Here is a 23,003-nt window from a genome sequence, read left to right on the forward strand (position 1 = left end):
GGGCACCCACAAATCTGGGGTCTGGTCTCAGCCCTGCCCTTGGGTGCCAGCCAACTTCCGCTGGCCCCATGGGCTCTCCCAGTCCCGGTTTCCTCTTCCGCCAAGAGGAAGCTGGGCTCCGTCCCCAGGGGATCAACACGACACGTAGTCCCAGGCGCGTGCGAGGCGCTCAGAGCTGGCGGCTCATGCTCTTCGGTTCCGGGGATGTCGGTCAGGAAACAATGATCCATGAACCCTTGCGGCTTCGGGGGTCCCCTCCCCCAGCTCCGCGCTGCACTCGCTACGCACGCAGTGCACTCTGGCTCCCACCAGTGACCCCTGAGGAATCGGGCTGCGGGGAACACCGCTAAGACCACTGTGTGAACAAGGAACAGAACTTTTCTCTGATTCAGAAACCTCATGTTATCTGTCAGGAGAAATAAATACAGGTTAGAGAAAATGAGGGTCACGAATCTGCTATACAGCCTTCCAATCCAGGCCTACCCCTGTTTACGGAGATTCTCACGGAAATTGAAACCCATCCAGAAATAAGCCTTTGCCAGTGTCTGTCCGGTGGAGTGTTATGTAGCATCCGAGCTGTGCCCGGGCTCGGGGTCTGAGGCTGCCACCCACAGCAAACAAGAAGCCAAGGGCCCTGCCCTCCTGGAGTCTACATTCCAGCCAGCGAGACAGATGATGCACAGATAAATAAATAAATAACCATTTCAGAAAGTCATAAATACTAGGAAGAAAGCAAACCAAGTGAGGGATGATGCTGGTTTGACTGGATCCAGGATGGTCTCTGAGGTCACAACTGGCCAAGATCTGGGTGGTGAGTTCAGCCTCACGGAGATCTGGGGAGGATGTTCAGGGTGGAGCTCATGGCAAGGGCAAAGGCCCTGAGGTTGGAACAACCTTGGCACATTCAAGGGATGGAAAAAGGTCCAGTGGCTGGAGTGGAGGGACTCTGGGAAGTGGGGAGGTCCTGCCAGGCCTTCCAGAAGGAAGTAGCTCTGCCTGCCCCCTGGCCATCTGGGGAAGGACTGGGCACAGGCCCTCAAAGCACATTTACTGAAAGAACACACAGGGGCTGATCTCAGGATCCTGAGCTAGAACGCCCAGGAACGTGCACTTCACCACATTTGCACAAGGACGGACTATTCTGTGGGATCAGCCAGTGGAGTCCCCAGCTGGGGTCCAGGCTCCAAGGATGTGGCTAGGAGATAGCACCTTACCTCCTGTGAAGTCTGCTGAGTGCCCAAGAATTGATGCTGTCAAACTGTGGTGCTGGAGACAACTCTTGAGTGTCCCTTGGACAGCAAGGTGATCAAACCAGTCAATCCTAAAGGAAATCAACCCTGAATGTTCACTAGAAGGACTGATACTGAAGCTGAAGCTCCAATACTTTGGCCACCTGATTCGAAGAGCTTACTCACTGGAAAAGGCTCTGATGCTGGGAAAGACTGAGGGCAGGAGGAGAAGGGGGCAACAGGGGATGAGATGATCAGATGGCAACCATTCAACTCAATGGACATGAGTCTGAGCAAACTCTGGGAGATAGTGAAGGACAGGGAATCCTGGCGTGCTGCAGTCCACAGACTCTCAAAGAGTCAGACACGACTTAGCACCTGAACAACAGCAACAGCAAAGCCTGCAAAGAGCTCAGGCTGAGGACCCCGAGTGCAAACTAGCTGTGAGCAGCTCCAGCTTTTTAAATTTCTAAAAGGACATCAAATAAAAAAAGGAATTCCTTGGTGGTCCAGTGGTTAGGACTTGGCACTTTCATTGCGGTGGTCCAGATTCAATCTCTGGTCAGGGAGCTAAGTTCCTGCAAATTGCACAGCATGACCAAAATAAATAAATAAAAGGAAAGTAAACCATCTTTTGCTGACCCCACAAGCACAGTGCCCTCAAGTCCTTAGGCACCCAGAGTGACTGAGGGACGCTTCCATCGACGACCCATCAGAGAGGCCGGCTGAGGTACAACGAGCTCTCTGCATCCCTCTCCAGACCTGCCCCCATCAGCCCTGAAACTAAAGGGGCAGATCTTTACCTACAGGCAGGGAAGGCGAGTGGGCTGAGCTCTAAGGTAGGACGGGAGGGCAGGAAGATTAGTAAGTGTTGCTGTCTTTACGAGAGTTCCTTAGAATAACACCCAGAAAACTCAGCTCTTGGCTCCCCTGGGCTCCTTTCTTGGAGCAAATTTGAGCAGAGAGCCCTGGGGTCCAGCTGTGGGACCTCCCTGACCGTCAGAGTCCTCCTCTATGACACCTGCCTCACCAGCTTTTACGGGGCTTGGAGACAACTCATGGGGCCTGCCAGACCCATTGAGGTCTTCTGAAGGGAGGTGCGGGTATAAATTGAATTCCTTCTGAAAGTTTACCCAGAGTCCCATCAGGTGGCTATGATGAAGCCATTGGTAAGCACTGCTGCTGCTGCTGCTGCTGCTAAGTCACTTCAGTCGTGTCCGACTCTGTGCGACCCCATAGATGGCATCCTGCCAGACTCCCCCATCCCTGGGATTCTCCAGGCAAGAACACTGGAGTGGGTTGCCATTTCCTTCTCCAATGCATGAAAGTGAAAAGTCAAGTGAAGTGAAGTCGCTCAGTCGTGTCCAACTCTTAGCGACCTCATGGACTGCAGCCTACCAGGCTCCCCCGTCCATGGGATTTTACAGGCAAGAGTACTGGAGTGGGGTGCCATTGCCTTCTCCAATTGGTAAGCACAGGGACCCTCAAATTATAAACATGACCATCTGAGTGTGAATCTGGCTTCAGGAGAGGGCTGTGGGCCTGAGACAGGCTTGTCCTTGGGGGAGGGTCCACTGGAGTAATTAGTTTGCTGACCAGTGATGCCCTGGGCCCGGTGAAGGCCTCTGTTGATGAGGGTGAGGAGTGCATTGGGCAAGTAATTTTCTTCACTAATTAGTGCTGTTGGAGACCAAGCTGCAGTTAGGGGTGGACAGCTGAGCACTGAGCTTCTGAGGGCAACAGAGGCTGCTCAGAGGCTCAGAGAGGGAGAGGCCTGGAAGGTCGTCCCATTGCCCACCCTTGCCGGGGTCCAGCCCCGGCTGATCCAGGGTATTCGAAGCGGGGACGGCGTCGGCGACTTATTTATTTATAAATATTTATCAAAGATTTAAAGAATAATAGAATGAGGATAGCTCAGTGAGGAAATTCAGTGGAGAAAAGCGGCTGAAATAAGGATAGCTCAGTAGGAAAATTCAGTGGAGAAAAGCGGCTGAAATAAGGATAGCTCAGTAGGAAAATTCAGTGGAGAAAAGAAGCTGAGTGGCTTGGTTTACGCGGAAAATCAATATAACCCGTGACACCAGGTTAGCTCTGACCACGGAGGCCGCAGGCGCCCTCTCGAATAGCGGAAGGTGCCCCACCTTAGACACCTTCTCGAGTGGGTCTTAGAAGCCCAGGCAAATAAATGGTCGCAGAGGACATCCACGCTCCAGATGGACACTCAGCTGGAATTTGGGAGAGAGAGTGACATGGGGAGACCAAGTTTCAGTGAACAAGGCCCGCACTTTATTTTCCAAAGTAGTTTTTATACCTTAAGGTATGCATAGAGGATAATGGGGGAAGGGGTAGAGTCATGCAGCAAGCCAGGCTTTCTTCCTGCAAACTTATCATATGCAAAAGTTCAGGTGATAGACATCATCTTCTGGCCCGGAGGCCTGTTAACATTTTAAGAAACTTATCTTTCTCTAAAGGTGATTATTCCAAAGTCAGGCGCCAGCCTTCCAAAAAGCATTGAACAAAGCTGCATTTTACATTTCTATACACCCATTATATCAATCAATACACTGCCAAGGACACAGTAGGTAAGGAGTATGGAGACTTAGCAGCAAACATTGGCCCAACAAGTGAAAAACCCTTCACCAATACAATTTCTAATCAATCTTTTAACTACTCAAAGGAATCTGTGTTTAGGCAGTTTAGAACATCTCCTGCCTCTCACAATTGGGAGGCTCTGAACAATCACATGTGGCCAGAAAAACCCATTCAGGCAGGCTAGAGGATTTTCAAAGGAGTTTGTAGGTTGAAACACTGTCACATCCAAGAATTATTAACTGGAGCTGTAAGCTAACTCTCTTTTCAGAGAGAGGTAGTGGGGGACAGCCCCCCGTAAAGTCAGAGGTGTAGGTGAAAGCACAAAGCAGAAAGTAGGCAGACTCTGGTTTTGGGGGTAGATGCTCGAGAATTTCCAGGGGGACTCCTGAGGCTCGATCCCGCCTTTGCGTATGCCGAGCCTCCTTCCTCATGACCTTTGTCATGGGCGGAGTGCCTCACGCTGGCTCTCGGCAGTGATAGGATTCCAGTTGAGCTATTCCAGATCCTGAAAGATGATGCTGTGGAAAGTGCTGCACTCAATATTCAATATGCACTCAATATGCAATATGCCGGCTCCCGGCATCTCCCCCTTTTTTATTTCTTAAAACAGCCAGATGCAGCTCAGTCGCGAGCTTCTGAATGTTCTGCCGAAGAATCCTGACAATACAAGGAAGAATGAATATGAGAAGCAAAATTAAAGCACCAGCAGCGATGTATCCAAGGATATTAGACAGAATGTTTTTTTCTGAAATGAAGTTAGAGAAAGTGTGAAAAAAGTCATTAACTGCCCCAGCGGCAGTAAAATCCAGTCAAGAGTGTTTCAGGGTCTGTATTTGATTATGAAGTTTCCCTAAGTCCAGGCCAATGTCAGAGCTGTTCCAAACACCTGAGATATGATTTTTGATTTTTTCCCATTCATAGTCTGTCCCGTTTACCTTTAAAGATGTCACGCATATCCACCGGTAATCAGCATGGCAAGACAGAGCCATTTTCACTTTTAAAGTCTGTAAATCAGTCTCAATATGTATTATTGCCTCTTCTAAGGCATCTACTCTCATCTCTAATTTCCTATCTATAGCTTCCTGTGTTGTTAGAGTTAGTGAAACATTTTTAGACATGGTATCAACATATTGGGCAGTATGCACTTGTTGAGTCAATGATATTGCTGCCACAGTAACAGAAGTAATTGCGGTTATTAAAGCTGATATTCCTAAAATAAGTAAGCCCACAAATCGTCGCAATCGCATTAAATCCTGAAGTTGTTGTAATACAGCAAGACTATAGTTATATCAATAAGTGGTTACATTATAAGATAAGGTGGACGTTGTAACACTACAAAGGAGCAAACATTATATTGAGGGTTTAAATAAGATGAGAGCATACATTATTCACAGGTCACTACATTGGGTCCACCAGTTTAAAGTCACATGTACATTAAGTTTTCCAGAATCATTGGTAAAGAGAAAAACATAAGAAGAGGGTAGACAAGCCAAAACAGAATAAGTAGAATTATTTTCTGGTTGGAGTTCGCGCTGCAGCAGCCCCGTCGGTCCCGCCGGGATCTCGATGTTTATCTTGCCTCCCCTTCTGGCGGGCTCCTCTTTTGTGATCGAAGCAATGGGTGAACTGGATGTCTGGGGGTCTGCAACATGGCGAATCAGCCTGTCTAAATTGAAGAATCTGCATTCTGTGGAAAAATACACGCACATCCTCGACCGCTAGTTAATAATGGGTCAGGACCCTTCCATTGTCCTGAGAGGGCCTTCCATTTGACTAATGGTTTTGCATTTAATTGCTCCAGGCACCAATGACGAAGCATTGCAATAGTTCTGGCTGAAATCAGTATTTGAAATATTTATTACGAAAAGAGCATGTTGCAAGATTTGATGGGGAGAACTATACTTAAACTCCCCTTCTTTTAGTTTTTGAATTTGGATTTTTAATGTTTGATGTGTTTTTTTTACAATGGCTTGTCCCTGTGGGTAATAAGGGATGTCTGTATTATGTTTAATTTGAAACTTTATACAAAATTTCTGAAAAGACTTAGAAGTGTAAGCAGGAGCATTGTCAGTTTTCAGAGCTTTTGGCAGGCCCAAATATGAAAAACAAGTAAAGAGATGTTGTATCACATCTTTACCTGCCTCTCCTGTGCGAGCAGTTGCAATAATAACGTGAGAAAAAGTATCTACAGTTACATGAACAAAAGACAGTTTTCCAAATGAAGAGACATGAGTTACATCCGTCTGCCAGAGTACGTTAGGTTTGAGACCATGAGGATTAACTCCCATAGGTATATTATTATAAACAGTGGGGCAGTGTAAGTAAGAATGCACAGTCTCTCGAGCAGTCTCTCTGGGAATTTGGAATTGATATCTTAAGGCAGTAGCGTATTGATGAAGTGAGTGAGAGGCTCTGGCCTCCTCAATCACAGTAGCCACTGTATTTCTGGTTAACAAGTCAGCCAAATCATTAAAGGCATTTAAAGGGCCAGGCAATCCGGAATGAGCCCAAATGTGTCCAATGAAAAATATTTTATTCTTTTTCCAAATTTGTTGTTATAACTTAGTTAACAAATGAAATATGGTAGTTTTATTTTCAGGCAGGACCGCAGTCTCAATGTGTGTAAACAGCCTGACCACATACTGAGAATCAGAGTAAAGATTAAATTCCTCATCTGCAAACATAGCAAAAGCCTCTATGACTGCTGTTATTTCAGCTCTTTTAGCTGAAGTTTCTTGTGTTTCTAAAACCTTTTGGTGATTTTTAGTAACTATGGAGGCTTTACCATTTGCTGACCTGTCAGTAAAGGCTATCTGAGCATTTGGAATAGGAGACTGTTTACATCTGACAGGAAAAATAACTGGATGTCTGGATATAAAATTCAGCAAAACATGTGAAGGTAAACGATGCAAAAATTTGACCAAAATAGTTTCTTATAGCAATCTGCCAATTTTCAAACATTAGAAGCACATCAAGTTGTTCTTTATTATATGGAATTACAATTTTTGATGGCTCTTTACCAAATAATTCAATGTTCTGCTTTTTTTTTTTAATATCAAAGTAGCTGCCAATCCTGGATAAGAAGCCGCTACTTTTTTAGTTTGAGCTGGAAGATGGACCCACTCTAGGGGGCCGTTTTGCCATAAAACCAATTTTTTGTCTGGTTACCCCAATTACACCTATGGGGGTTTTATGGCAAAGGAATTGTCAAGCAGTTGTCAATTTAATTTTTTAATTTTTAAAATTTACATTTTAACAACATAAATTTAGAGATATGTTAATTTAGGTCTAATGTTTAGTTTAGGTCTCTGTATAAATTTAAATAATAAATGTATAACCTCCTTATCTCATTTTAGTATACAGATATACCTAAATGTAAGATGTATTTATATATGTATTTATATATGGCAACAAGTATAAACTTATTGACATAATCAATATACTTGAATTAATCTTTATAATTAATATGTTAATTAATATATATTACAGCAATACAACATATACACAGCTAATACCAACCAACACAAACCAATGCACTGCGATAATACATGTCACACATATATAATAATACAGTATATAGAACATATATCACAGCACATCAATCTATATCAATTAATATCAGCCACTCACACATTATATTACTGCAATACATATTTAATTATACAGTATATATATAATATGTATATATAGTATACATATTTATATACAAATTAATCAAGTATAGATCTATAAATAGAATTAGGTATACCTTTATTATATTTTATTTATACCCATACCTAATTAGGCAAACTGTAATTATGTAAATATATTTATATTATGTATTTATAACATATAAAGTATTGTTAATTGTATCTCCTGTTGATAACTAAGAAATTGAGAAAACTCCTCTGAGTATCTCTTATTTGAGACAGCACGTCCCTCCCCCATAGGGTAAAGGGGAGCGTAGGAACTACATAGGGTTGGAAAGTTCCACAGGTATCTTTAAACTTCCAATCTAACATTTTTGAACTTTTAACTACTGTGGGGGCTTGAGGGCAAATGAAACAAAATTTGACTCCTGAAATCTATCAGGGCAACTTGCCAATCATCACTATTTTGTAAAAGACTTGCAGTTGATCCTTATTAAGTGAAATTATTATATTTGCTACTTCTTTTTTTAAAAAGTTTTACACTTCTTTTTTCCTCCTTTTATAATTAATTGTGTCACCAAGCTGGGAAAAGATAAAACTATTTTTCTTGGGGTCACTGGTCACAAGCACTCTGTAGGTGTATGTTCTGTGGCAAGAATAATTTAATCTCATCTTTTGGTAATATTAATCTTAATTAACTGATCATTTAAAGTCTCATCTACTTTAACAAGAGCCGTCTGTCTCATTTAGTCAACTTTTTCTTAGAACTGGAATTAGGATTGCTTTTTAAGTAATCAAAGGCTTTAAATCTGCAGTAGTCAGTTTTAAATGTGGGAGTATCCAATTACTGTCCCCTAATAATCCCTAATAATTTTTGGAAATCATTTAAAGTTAGTAAACAATCTTCAAATGGGCATTATCAATTTTCAAAACTTTTGGCACCTAAATATGAGAAGCAAGTAAAGAGGTGTTGCACAACATCTTTATAAGCTTCTCCAATTATCGTTTTGTAAACTAAATCTGGTCTATAGCTTTTTATATGACAAGCAACCATCTAATCTTTGTTTGAATACTTCCAGCAACGGGGAACTCACTACTCTTCAAGGTTTTAAATGCTCCCTCACCTTTTTCTCTACAGCATTCCCACCCCGCATACCACTTTCTCTAATCCCACCAACTCATTTTCAGTAGTATGTGTTGGCCAGGAGCTGGGCCAGTCTTTCTCAGCAATGTTAAGAGACCTCTGTTCCTGCTTTTAATAGCCCTGACATTTTACTTTCTTGAATTAAAAGATCTTTTAAAGGCCTTGGAGCTGTAATTTCCTGCACCCCAAAAGCTAGATCACTAAATCTAAACGCTCTGTGGCTCTTAGCTTGAGAAGTCAAATTTTTTTCTGTCTGATAAGGTAAAAGCAAAAACTGTGTTATTTTTTGACTTTTATTAATTTGCACAGTTTTGGTAAGCAGCGGGATCAAAACTTTAATTTTTCCAATATAATCGAAATCTACTACACCATGTACCACCGAATTTTTTTTTTTTTTTTTTTTTTTTTTTTTTAAGAAAGCGAGCTACTCCCTAGCACAAGTCTTACAATGCCCTCAGGCAGGGGGCCAGCCACTCCCATTGGAATTGGAGTAACCAGCTAGTCAAGGGTTAATATTGTTGCTAAATCCCCTTACGGTTTTTCTCTTAGCCTGGGTGAGACCCCCCTGAGGGGGTTTTCTCCAAGGAGCACGCTCTGCATATTGTGCATGCAGTCTTGTTTTAAAAGCTCCACTGTTTAAAAAACTTTTTATCTTTTTCAGGCTTAGGCAACACTTTGAGAGGCTTTGGGGGCAAAGTGGGGAACTCTTGGGCCCTGGAAGGCGCAAACGGAGGCGGCGGCGATGGCCTTAAATCAGAAAGTGGTGGATAAGTTTTTTGTTTTTTAAAGGTTTGCGCAGAGCGGGAGGGAGCTCGCCAGGGCACCTGGTCACAGCGTCTCTTACTGTCTTTCTCTCTCTCTCCCTGCCTTTTTCACTTTTTTCTCACCCTTCCTTTTTCGCTACCCTTCTTTCCTTCGTTTTTTTTTTTTTTTACCCTCTTCTCTTCCTTAATTTTTTTTTCTATCTTTTTCTCTGTATCTCCTTTTTTAACTTCCTTTTTCTATCTTGTTGCGTTCCCTAATTCTTTTCTGTTCTTCTCTTTTTCACTCTTTAGCTCTTTCTCTATCTTTACATCTTTTTCTATTTTCTTTACTTTTTTTTTTTTCCACCTTTTTTTTTTCTTTTTATTTATTTTTTTTTATTTTACTCTTTTTTTGTTGTTGTTGTTGTTTGGGTGAGGCCCCCCGAGGGGTTTTTCTGTAATGAGCAGGCTCTGTATATTGTGTATTCTTTAAAAGCTCCTTTGTTTTAAAAAAAAATCTTTTTTATCTTTTTCAGCTTTAGGCAATGTTCTGGGAGACTTTGGATGTAAACTGGGGAATTGTTAGGCCCTGGGAGGTGCAAGCAGAGGTGGGGTAGTTGCCTTAAATCAGAAATTGTTGGATAAATTTTTAAAGGTTTGTGTAGAGGGGGAGGGGGCTCGCCAGGGCGCCCGGCCGCAGCGTCCTGTAAGCCCTCTCCGTCCTCGGGAGGTAGAGCACAGTCTCCCTCCTTTCCTTTGTCAATGGCAGAAAATATGATCTGCGCAGAAGGTGGAGACCCACTACCATCCACCGCTATAGCTTCTCCCATAGGCTATCCCACAGCCTCATGAGGAGGGTCCAGAACATTTTTAATCATATTTATAGGATAAGTTTTTAGTTGTTTTTTACCTTCACCCAAGTATCTAAATTAACAGTAGCCTCTTTATCAGTTTGAAGATTATTTGTATAAAGAGTTGCCATTCTTAGTTTCAGTGTTACCCATGTCAGAAAATTAAGTATAATAGAAGATAAAGCTTTTAGCTTTTAAAAGATCAGGCTTTTCTTTGGCCTTTTAACTTCAGAAACTGTTTTTTCTCTCTAACTCTTTAACACTTTCAACACTTCCCACTCCTACTCGCCCTGTCTATCCTACAGGGGGGTCCGCGGCACCCTGAGTGGGGTCCTATCCGTCCCTAAAATTCAACACTGGGGGAAAGGGTTGGGGACCTACCTTCGAATGTCCCTGTTCGGGCGCCACCTGCCGGGGTCCAGCCCCGGCTGATCCAGGGTATTCGAAGCGGGGACGGCGTCGGCGACTTATTTATTTATAAATATTTATCAAAGATTTAAAGAATAATAGAATGAGGATAGCTCAGTGAGGAAATTCAGTGGAGAAAAGCGGCTGAAATAAGGATAGCTCAGTAGGAAAATTCAGTGGAGAAAAGCGGCTGAAATAAGGATAGCTCAGTAGGAAAATTCAGTGGAGAAAAGAAGCTGAGTGGCTTGGTTTACGCGGAAAATCAATATAACCCGTGACACCAGGTTAGCTCTGACCACGGAGGCCGCAGGCGCCCTCTCGAATAGCGGAAGGTGCCCCACCTTAGACACCTTCTCGAGTGGGTCTTAGAAGCCCAGGCAAATAAATGGTCGCAGAGGACATCCACGCTCCAGATGGACACTCAGCTGGAATTTGGGAGAGAGAGTGACATGGGGAGACCAAGTTTCAGTGAACAAGGCCCGCACTTTATTTTCCAAAGTAGTTTTTATACCTTAAGGTATGCATAGAGGATAATGGGGGAAGGGGTAGAGTCATGCAGCAAGCCAGGCTTTCTTCCTGCAAACTTATCATATGCAAAAGTTCAGGTGATAGACATCATCTTCTGGCCCGGAGGCCTGTTAACATTTTAAGAAACTTATCTTTCTCTAAAGGTGATTATTCCAAAGTCAGGCGCCAGCCTTCCAAAAAGCATTGAACAAAGCTGCATTTTACATTTCTATACACCCATTATATCAATCAATACACTGCCAAGGACACAGTAGGTAAGGAGTATGGAGACTTAGCAGCAAACATTGGCCCAACAAGTGAAAAACCCTTCACCAATACAATTTCTAATCAATCTTTTAACTACTCAAAGGAATCTGTGTTTAGGCAGTTTAGAACATCTCCTGCCTCTCACAATTGGGAGGCTCTGAACAATCACATGTGGCCAGAAAAACCCATTCAGGCAGGCTAGAGGATTTTCAAAGGAGTTTGTAGGTTGAAACACTGTCACATCCAAGAATTATTAACTGGAGCTGTAAGCTAACTCTCTTTTCAGAGAGAGGTAGTGGGGGACAGCCCCCCGTAAAGTCAGAGGTGTAGGTGAAAGCACAAAGCAGAAAGTAGGCAGACTCTGGTTTTGGGGGTAGATGCTCGAGAATTTCCAGGGGGACTCCTGAGGCTCGATCCCGCCTTTGCGTATGCCGAGCCTCCTTCCTCATGACCTTTGTCATGGGCGGAGTGCCTCACGCTGGCTCTCGGCAGTGATAGGATTCCAGTTGAGCTATTCCAGATCCTGAAAGATGATGCTGTGGAAAGTGCTGCACTCAATATTCAATATGCACTCAATATGCAATATGCCGGCTCCCGGCACACCCTCATCTCAAAGCTGAGAAACCAAGGTCCCCAAAGGCTGTGAGTTAAGTGACCTGTGCAAGCCAGTTGCTCAGCTGGGCAGAAATCCAACTCAAGGTCAAGATGTCTGACCAGACAGAAACACAAAGAGACTTCTTGGTTTGGGGTTGTTTTTTTTTTGTTTGTTTCTTTCCTTGTTAAGTTGGCAAAGATTTCCAGAGGGAATTTCCCAACTGGCATCACAAGCTAAGATGTACATGCCTCGTGGCCCAGCAATCATGGTCCAAAGAATTTCCATCTAAGATACAACTGCAGAGAGGACAGAAGATGTGCCCATGGAGGTGTCCGTCTCAGTGCCATTTATAACAGGGATGATGGAGACGATTTCAAATGTCCATCAGCAGAGGACAGCTTACATAAAGGACGAGACATCTATGCAGCATGCTACTAGGGAAGCTTGAAAAAATCAGCTATGTTGACTTGGAAAGAGGCCTCTGACAGAATATCAAATGGGGGGGAAGAACAAGTAAACGACAGATAATATGATCTGGTGGTTTAGTTGCCAAGTCTGACTCTTGCAACCCCATGAACTGTAGCCTGCCAGGCTCCTCTGTCCATGGCAAGAACACTGGAGTGGTTTGCCATTTCCTTCTCCAGGGGATCTTCCAGACCTAGGGATTGAACCCGGGTCTCCTGGACTGCAGGTAGATTCTTTACCAACTGAGCTACCAGGGAAGCCACTGAAGTATATATTGACATACATATATACACACAACGTGTACACAAGTGTACACACACACAGGGGAGAGAGGAGGGGCCACACTGATGCCCCACGAGCGATGGCCGGTCCCTCGGGGGCTCAGGGTCCTGGAGTTGAGAGAGACGATAACACAAATCAACATATCCCAGCCGAAGAGCTGAAGGACCTGGGAGGTGTCACAGTGAGGGCTTCAGAGGCGGGCAAGGTCTCATCGCCCCCGAGGATGGGGAAGAAGGTGGCCACTCATGCAGACCCCAGCTTCTAGCCAATACCAAAACGAGCCCCTCTCTGCAGGTTCTCAAATGAGCACTTCTCCTGAGAGGGGCTTCCCACGACTGTGGATCAATAATCATCAGTGGAGTATTTGTTTAACGCCTACACCCTCATCCCCCACTGGAGAAAGCAGGGACCCTCGCCAAGTCAGGCTCATTGCTACCCCCTCACCTGGTACACATGCCAGGCACTCAGCAGGTGCTTAGTAAACACTCTCTGAATGAACGAATGAATGAATGACCGCATAGCACCATCTCCTGAAACCAGGCCTGTTCTCCCAAGCACCGATTCAGGTCCCATGGCAACGGGTTCCCCCAGGTTTCCCTTTCATCCACTCCACGACATACTTATGAACTAAACAGGTAGTCAAGGGACTACGTCTTGGCATCGGGAATTAGTTTCAAAGTAATCCTACGTGGGGAGGACTGCACCGTTGATCCGGAACACGCAGGTTCCCTGCGCTGGCGGTGGGTCCCCTCAGGCTCCTTATTCTACTCTGTCTGGTTTCCAAACATGCTTAACGGCTTCCACTAACAAAGTGGGTGTTTTGTCTAAAGGAAACGATTTAAAGGCCTAAAAGAGGTTGAAACGACCACTGTGAGACACCATCACAGCGGGTCAAAGGATGAATCTCCCTGGAAGGCTGTCCTCACGCCCCAGAAGAGGCTCTCACTTTGGGGGAAACCAAGGGCTGGATAGAGCCCTTGCCTGCTGTCACAGACGTGTCCAGACATGTCCTCGCCCGTGAGAGGCCCTCCCAGCGACGCGGCTCAGGCCCGGGGTGAAGGGTGAGGCAGCAGGCCCACCCCTGTGGCTCCCACATCAGGCTTTCTGCCCTGCGCCTTTGTCTGGCTGCTGCCTCCCCCCCACCCCTGCCACAGCAGGCCATCAACTCACTTCTTCAGCCCTGCACGGTCTGACCGGCCAGTTCAGCAAAAATGCAGAACAGAGCTCGCCCGCGGTGTCCTGCCGGAAGTTGAAGTTCTCCTTGATAATGCTGTCCATTGCCTTTCATCCTCCTCTCAGAGAGAGATTTCCAGCGCGGCCGCGAGTTTCTCTCCATTGAGTCAGGTGCCTCGGGCTTGATTTCTGGGCTTGACAGCTAACATCGTACCCTGCGTATAAGCTACTGCCAAGGGCTACCTCTCCGAAACGTCCTGTCAACCCTAAATTTAGCAAAGTGCAAGATATGAATATCCCATTATTTCATAAAGGCCACATCACATGGTTTCAGGTGTTATTTTTTTCTTTTTCTGAAAATCTTCCACGAGAGAGAGCTGTCCTCACATTGACCTCGAGGTTATTAAAATCTCAATCCGTTTGTTCCCTGCCGGGTGTGCTTGGCACAAGGGTGGACGGGGCACCATGGTCACAAGTGAAAGGCTTCCAGGGCCCAGGGGAACCACCAGGCCCCCCACTGACCCCACCCAGGACACCTGGCCCACCCTGGTCTTGAAGGGGAGGCATGTTCAAGCTCCCTCCCGCCTATCAGTCCCCTGGCTCATGCAGAAGGAAGGGCCCTGTGAGTCAGGCCACCGTGAGGTGACTGGAAGGGACTGTTCTTCCTGGGAGGCAAGTCTGCATCCTCAGTACAGTCCAGCTCGGAGAGCGGTGGCATTCATTAGGGAGGGTCCCGAGAGAGCTCCCATGCCAGCTCATGGAAGTCCAGTGGAAGCCAGCGCCAAGGGCAGAGAGGACTCGCTGGAAACCCTTTCCCGGACCTTTCCTGCTGCACTTCGCACCTCGCTGCCGCCTGTGGTCCAAGCCTCCGCATCCCTGTGAGCATCCCTGACCAGGGCTCGGCTGGGGGAGGCAGGAATCCCAGGGCACCAGGCTGCTGGTGCTGGCCCCAAAAGGCTGGGACGGACAGTGGAGGAAAGGAAACAGCTCCCTCAGCCGGTGCTTCAAGGTAAAGAATTCCCAAGGTTGACTGGCGTGCCCAGGATTCACCATTTAACCCTCCTGCCACCCCAGGGCAGATCAGAAAAGGCCGAGGACCTCACACACACACCCGACCCACTACACACACCCAGGCACTCACCTATAACACCTGCACGCATCCCTGCAGGGCACACACCTGCCTACACCCTACACAGGCTACACCCCCATGCACAACACTCACTACACCCCACACCCTTCTGCACACAATAGAGCACACACACACCTGCCCCCCCCCAACAAAACCTGTAGCGTCTTCCCTTCTTCAAGGCCCCATTTGAAAAGTAAAGGGGACACTCGGCATCTGTCAGGGTTCACGGGGCTCAGCACTTTCTTCTCCTCCCCACATCCCAACACAGCTCCCGGGCCCCACCCTCTTCCTGACTCGGCCAAGGGGGAGCATCTTGGAAAGGAACCCTGGCTGAGGAGGAGGAAAAAACACTGCTTTTGTTTCCGTTTTCTATTTCCATCTCATGCATACTGATGCTGGAAGGAAACAGGGCGCCCGCTCCCCCCACACGTCTGTCTCTTCCCCAGATTGTTGGGGGCTTGGCTCAGGCTGTGGATTGGGCTCTTCCCAGCCCCGACTTATTAAGCATTATAGTTCAGTGAAAGCTAAACGCCACCATTTCTGGGAGTCCACCACCCTCGGGATGGCGCGGATTCCTGGCAGCTGAGGCCTGCAAGGCCTCCCCACGGCTGCAGCCGGAAATCAGGACTGTGTGCAGCGCCAGCCAGGCCTGGGGCCAGGGGGCCTTTAGTGATGCTCTTTGTTTATTATTTACTGCCACCTGCTGGTCAGCCACGGATCCTGCGCCCCAAGTGAGCTCTTAAAAGGATAAACGCACCATCTCTAAAACCAGTACAGGACGGGAGGAGGAGAAAGTGGGCTATTCCACTTGGTTGCACTCCACCATCCTTCGGGGGTGGGGAGCAAGCCCCCTTGGAGAACTTATTTCCTTCGTAAACTCAAGTCACTTGCCCTGACAAGCGCCTCTTTCGGCCAGCAGTGTTTCCCAGGCACAGGATGGAACCGATGTCTTCTAAGACTTCTTTAGGTCCCAAAAATCTATTTCCTAACATTTCGAGTACTCAACAACAATATTTAAATCTACTTGTCAGACAATGGCACCATGAGATAACAATTAAAAATAATTATAATTTACAAGTTTTCCCACAGACTATAAATGCTGGAAAGAGTGTAGAGAGAAGGGAACCCTCCTGCATTGTTGGTGGGAATGCAAATTGGTGCACCCACTATGGAGAACAGTATGGAGGTTCCTTTAGAAACTAAAAACAGAGCTACCGTATGACCCTGCAACCCCATTCCTGGGCATACATCCAGAGAAAAACATGATCCAAAAGGATATATGCACCTCGATGTTCATTGCAGCACTATGCACAACAGCCAAGACGTGGAAGCAGCCTAAATGCCCATCGACAGAGGAATGGATAAAGATGTGGTACATATACACAATGGAATATTACTCAGCCATTAAAGAGAATGAAATAATGCCATTTGCAGCAATGGATGGACTTAGAGATTATCATAATGAGTGAAGTAAGTCTGACAGAGGAGGAGAAATAGCATATGACATCCTTTAAATGTGGAATCTACAAAGAAATGATACAAATCAACTTAAAAAACAGAACAAGACTCACAGACTTAGAGAGAATGAACTTAACGGTTGTCAGGGGGAAAGCTGGGGAAAGGGATAGTCAGGGAGTCTGCGATGGACATGTACACACTGCTATATTTAAAATGGACAACCAGAAGGACCTACTGCATAGCACAGGGAACTCTGCTCAATGTTATGTGGCAGCCTGGATGGGAGGGGAGTTTGGGGGCAAACCGATACACGTATATGTACGGCTGAGTCCCTGTGCTGTTCACCTGAAACTGGCACAACCCTGTTAGTTGGCTATACTGCAATACAAAATAAAAGGGCTTTAAAAAATAATTTACAAGCTTTATTTCCTCCCAGAGTTAGCAAATGGATTTCAACTGGAAGTCTTCTTCCTATGGTTGCCAACAATTTTTTAAACACCAGCTTTTTTTTTTTTTTTTTTTCAAGTCCAGAAAAGTACGTTAGGGCTGGGGCCCTTTCCAGTTGGGAGGCTGCTCAGCCAAGCCCTTGGTGAGCAGCTGCTCGTTTTGATCAGTTTCTATCATTCCCCTCTCTGCCGCGTCTACTGGGGCCAAAGCAAAGATAAGACGTGAGGTGCCGGCACTGCTGAACCCCCTGCAGCCGAGGAGCAACTCCAACTGGGGGCCCTGAGCTTATCTCACTAATGAGGTTCTAGATGAGAAGGAAAAAAAAGACCATTTAAAAGTAGGCATTCTTCCATGGGCCACAACTGCTAAAACCCGCATGCCCTAGAACCTGTGCTCTCCAACGCGAGTAGCCAACACTCACCACAAGGAGAAAGCCTGCGTGCAGCACCCAAAACCCAGGGCAGCCCAAATAAATAATTAAAGAACAGCCACTCTCTGAATGAGAGTGGGCTTCACTTAGCAAGTTAAGAAGACTTTTAATAAAAATGCTCACTGACACACACGGTGTCTGACAATCGGATCATTAGTCACTCTTATCTTAAAACCCACTTTTACACCTTTCAGTGGAAGATGAGACAGGCCAGCAATCCAGATATGGACTGGACTGTTGGAAAGTGCAGTGTTAAACTAACTGCATGCTACGAATCAATGAGTTTCAGGAACACGATTTTCCTTCCATCTTAATGCAGTCGGGGCTCAGAACCAGTTTTATCCCCCACATCTCAGGGGCAGCAGGAAGGCTGGTGCTCACGTGATCTGTGAGCAGACAGTCAGCAAGTCCTGGGAAACCAGGAAACAACCATGAGCCCCGTGTTCTGGGTGGAAAAGACGCACTGACGCATTGATTTGACAAGTACATGCGCTATAGGGCTGACTCGGCTCTGCTGTGAGCTTGGGTTTTTTTCTAATACAAGTATTGATTCCTGCAATCTTCATAACAAACCCATTTTACAGATGAGGAACTGGAGGCACAGAGAGAGGAAGTAACTGCCCCAGGCCACACACATATGGGTCGGGGAGCCCAGAATTAAACCCAGGCCACTGGGCTGTGGGGCCACCTGCACTGTCTCTGCTCTCTGCCCCCTTTACAGGGGAAGAAGCAGCGTGAATTCTGCCCTCCTCTCTGCATTTTGTTTGCAGTGTGCCCCGGACAGGTCGCTTTACCTCTCAGCTGGGGCTTCTTCCTCTTAAAAAGAGAACTGGACTCAGTTCTCTGAGCTCCCGGCAAGCTGCTAGGTGGCAGGTCTGCAGCCAGGCCACCCCCAGCTCTGAGGACCCATGAGGCCGTCTGTGTTCAGCCTCACTCAGTCACCAGATGCAGCCACTCCAGAACAGAACCAGAATGCAAGCCTTCCCTACGGGGGCAGATTAGAGGTGGCCTTCCTACCCCCAGGCTCCCCTGGTGGCTCAGACGGTAAAGAATCTGCCTGCAGTGTAGGAGACTTAGGTTCGATCCCTGGGTCAGGAAGATCCCCCGGAGAAGGGAAACAGCTACTCACTCTAGTATTCTTGCCTGGAGAATCCCATGGACAGAGGAGCCTGGTGGGCTATAGTTCATGGGGTTGCAAAGAGTCAGACACAACTGAGAGACTAACACTTTCCTACAGCTGAGAAGTGGGCTTGAATCCCCCACCCCTTGAATCTGGGCCAATCTTGACTCGGTTAATGGACAGAATCAGCTGGAAGCTCTTTCTGGGACTTCGGAGGCTGGGTCAGAAGAAGCCTTAGCGCTTACCCCATCCTCCACCCTCCACCCCATCCACAATGGCTGCTCTCGGCCTCTTTGGGATGCTTGCTGTGGGGGAAGCTAGGATCACACAAGGGGGCTGACCAACACGAGGAAGCCCAAGCTGCCACATGGCAACGCTGCACCAAGGGGGAGGCCTGAGCACCTCACGGCAGGTACCAGGCGTGGGGATGAAGAGTCCTGCCCCAGCAGATGCAGTGCGGAGAAGAAGCAAGGAGCCAGGTCCACACCAGGACCAAGAACCACGCAGAGGGCCCCAGATGGATGATCCAGCCCAGTTGCCTCCAGTCGTCAGGGTCGTGCCAAGTAAGGCCCAAGTCAGACAGTGATGTCGAACCCTCCTGCCCTGCCCTGCCTGAAATCCTGACCCAGGACATCAGGAGCAGAACGAAGCAGCCGTCCTTCTCTGCCACCACGTTGTAGGGTGGCTGCAATAGATAGCGGGGCCCAGAGGCGGAGCGGACGAGGCTTTGGCCAGGTCCTGGTGACCACAGGGACCAGGTGCCCAAAGCTGGCATCAGTCACAGGAAGAGAATAAGGTATCGAAGAAGTCCACCTATGAAACATACACGTATGTTTGTGTAGACGACCTTGTGTAACATACACGTGTATGTTAAGTACACGTACATGTAAGGTACGTGTAAACACACACGACCTTGCTACTGCCTCCATGACTTCTCCTATCGTTATGAGCCTGGCAGCTGCTGTAACTACCAATGGTAGTAACAGTGTCTGATGAGTGGCCCGCTGGGCGCCATAAAGTGTGCAGGTGGCAGCCGCACCCCCGTGCCCGACTCTCTGTGACCCTTTTGTAGCCCGCCAGGCTCCTCCGTCCATGGGATTCTCCAGGCAAGAGTACTGGAGTGTGTTGCCATGCCCTCCTCCAGGGGGTCCTCCTGACCCCGGGATCGGACCCGGGTTTCCTGCATCACCGGTGCTTTCTTTACCACCTGAGCCACCAGGCCAGCCCCAGCTGTGTGCCACGCGTGGTGCTAAACGTTTCACAGACACATTTTCACGTGGACATCTAACAAACCATGACTATGGTACTGTGGAAAGCTCACGCTGTAGATGAGGAAGCTGTAGTCCTGAGAGGCTGCGTGACTTGCCCAAGGTCACCCCCAAGGTCACCCAGTGGCAGAACCTGAACTGGAATAGAGGGGTGAGTCTGCAGCCCAAACCTGCAGCTTCACCCTCCACTCTCCAGGAGTGAACACTTCGGGCCACCTCTCTGGAAACCCCTCAGGCGGCCCACTGGCACCTGTTCTCCCTTTGCTCCTTAAGATGAATGGGGTCTCACCAATGTAGAAATGCAGGCAGTGGGGCAAAGCGTCTGGACCCCTGCCACCACAGGGCGGGCCTGCCTGGCACTGCTCCGCCATGCCGTCCTGGACACCAGCTGTGCCCTCATCTGCTCATTCATTCATGGGTTCGTTCACGGACATTTGCTGAGCTCCTACTATGAGCCACGCTGGTGCTGGGGACTGGGGAGCAGAAGGAGCCCAAGTGGAAACACACAGCGGGAGGTGCTGGGAGGGCTCCCAGAGGAAGTCTGTCTTACCTCCCTGTAACCTGATCATGCCCAAGTGGAGAAGGGCTCCAGTGCTCAGGGTCACAGATGGGAGAAATTGAGGTCTGGATGCCCCAGGGAAGGGCAGGGGAAGGGCGTGGTCTGCATGCATGCATGCTCAGTAGCTAAGTCGTGCCTGACTCTGGGGACCCATGGACTGTAGCCCACCTAGCTCTTTTGTCCATGGGAACCCAGGCAAGAATACTGGAGTGCGTGTACACTCTACACGCTTTCCTCCCCTCTCGCCTCTGTGTCCCTCTGCCCCATCGCACCCACCTACCTCTCTCTACCCTGAGCCCCCTTTCTGCTCAGCTCAGGGAAGGGTACAACAGGGCAGAGCTGCAGGGCAAGGGCCCTGTGCCCCCCGCCCTGGAGATCACAGCTGTGCCAAGTCCCCCACGGGAAGTCTGTTTCAGGGACATGGCAACCGTCCGAGGTATAGGGGCTGCAGAAGGTCACTGAGGGCAGCCTCCCCGACAGCCCTCGGGCCCTGCTCGCAGCCCGAGAGCAGAGCCGGTGTCAGCTCCCCGACTGGGGTACTCGGAGGGCAAGGGGCTTCAAGCTACACCTGCCCGGAGGGGGTGTGAGCAGGAGACTCCTGGCTGGAGGAGAAGGCGGGGGCCTTGGGGCCTGGCCTGTCGCAGGCGATTTCACAGCTGAATGGGCTGGAAGCCACCAGGGCTGCCCGTGGAGAGGAGACGCTTCCAGAAGCCCTGGTTGGAGTGAGAAGGACACCCTGCCCCTCTGGGCTCCCCTCCGGTTTGTGATCTCCGTTCCTGACACATGGCAAGCCCCCGACGGACACTCAGCCCAGGAAAACCATCTGCACAGCCCCTCTGCTAACACTGCCATGGTGGCCAGGCCCCCATCTTCCGTGGGGAGAGGCTACTTCACGGACCAGACACATGGGTGAGCTGAGAGCCCCTCGCTGCCTCAGTTTCCCTGCCGCTCTGGCCACCGAACAGAAAGCTTTGCAACCTCTTGGCCACAGACCTTTGGCTGATGCCCCAGCGGGGCGTCATCTTAATAACACAGACAGACGATGCCACTCTCACAGCCAAAGTCTAGTTCTTAAAAACTCAAGAGCTGGACCCTCTAGGGGCACAACCCTGTTGCTAAACAGCGTGCTGACCCCCTTTCTACAGCTGTCCTCATTACATGCCTCTGCCCCTCACAACGCACCCCCACTTTGAGACCCGCTGCTCTGCTGGGCCGTCTCGGCAGGAAGGCGCCTACCTAGTTTCCAGAAGAAAATCTTTGTAGCGGTCCCAGCGGAAAAGTCAAAAGTTTGACTTGAAAAAAGGAGCTACTTCAAAAGCATTGTCAAGACGGAGGTGAGGGTTCCTTTAAAAATGCATAAATTACTGGGGTGTCCGTTAATCAACCTACAGGCAGCCCAACGAGGGGGGGTCTGGGTGGGGGTGCTGAGGGGACCCATGGGGACACATTCAGGGGAGGTGCAGCGAATAAAATACACGTTCAGTAAAAGAGTAAATTAATGTGTTTATTACTTACTGCTTGGGCTGCATGTGTGTCTGTGTGTGCATGTGTGTGTGTGTGGAGAAAAATGAAAGAAAAATGTAGACTTTTTTCAATAATAAAAAGGGAGTTGCACTGCAGGGCCCCTAAAGCTTGTGAAAAATTAAACTCGACGGATTCAAACTGTCCTATTTCCACTTCAAAAGAGAAGAGGCACTGAGCTCTTCCCAAGTTAGCTTCAAACGCCCAGCACCCTAGAAAGTTTCTTTATAAAAATAAAGGCTCCTGCTCCCCCAAGCACTGTACCGGTTACTGTACCCACGGTCTCTCTCTCTTCTAATTATACCCCTGTGAGTCCATTAATCAACTGGTAAATTATTTAGAGAGTCATGCGCTGTCTTCAGCTGGTACAAACACACCACATGCAAAGGCTTGCTGGAAACCGGCCGGGGTCCCTCGGGGTCTCCCCTCTGTGGTAAGACAGCTAGCAGCTTGCCGAGGCTGCACTATTTAAAAAAAAAAAAAAAAAAGAAATAGCACGCCGCTTACCTCCTCAGATGGGAAGATTTACTTTGTCTTTCAACTCAGCCACTCTTTGCAAGGTTTTAACAAAAGAGAAAAGCTGGTGTATTGTCGAATCTTTAGTGTGCATTTAGTGAGGAGAATATTAATTCCCCATCAAAAAAAAAAAAAAAATAAGGCAGCCCTTCAGCTGAGATCTGATCCGGGCCTCCTGGGACGTGTACTCACGGAAGCCTCTCAAAAATGCTCGTAATCATGCCAGTTTGGGGCTGGTTCGGCTTGTTTGTGTTCCGATGGCTGCGTTGGCTGTGGTGAGGTCTCATTACCAGAAAGGGTGCAAATTAAGAGTCTGGAGTCTCCCTCAAACCTCCCGCCTCTTCTCAGGTTCTATTAGGCCTTGAGGGACCTTCTCCAGACAGAAATATTTTGGCGATAACGGGGTTTACGGGAGCGGGCATGGGTAACACGGGGTAATGATCTGTCTTCCACATTATCTTTTCTACACGCCAGCACTTGCACATTTAGGGGAAAGTTATGCCAATTAAAGAGCTTTTTCTCACCTGAAAAAGTCAGTGTATGTCTGGCATGTGTGCCAAGGAATCCAGGCCTTCTTTCAATTGAACCCCCTCCAGCTGTTGGGGGGATACTGGCAGGGCAGGGCTGGTTACAGAGTGGAAGTGAGTGAGGAGAGCCGATCCCCGTCCAC

At 47.8% G+C, this 23,003-nt stretch overlaps 1 protein-coding gene and 1 long non-coding RNA gene across 6 annotated transcripts in view; both read right to left on the reverse strand.

The window, feature by feature from the left end:
- The window catches only part of AK8 (adenylate kinase 8), a 145,051-nt gene that overhangs the window by 52,482 nt on the left and 69,566 nt on the right, over positions 1–23,003 (reverse strand). The window lies entirely within an intron of this gene.
- On the reverse strand, positions 3,493–11,968 carry LOC129623688 (uncharacterized). Its single transcript, XR_008700623.1, has 2 exons — positions 10,570–11,968; positions 3,493–5,508 (listed from the first exon to the last, which is right to left on the reverse strand). It is a non-coding gene; the product is annotated as an uncharacterized LOC129623688 (long non-coding RNA).

The sequence above is a fragment of the Bubalus kerabau genome, chromosome 11 (genome assembly GCF_029407905.1).
Source record: "Bubalus kerabau isolate K-KA32 ecotype Philippines breed swamp buffalo chromosome 11, PCC_UOA_SB_1v2, whole genome shotgun sequence".
In the NCBI taxonomy this organism is placed as follows: Eukaryota; Metazoa; Chordata; class Mammalia; order Artiodactyla; family Bovidae; genus Bubalus; species Bubalus kerabau.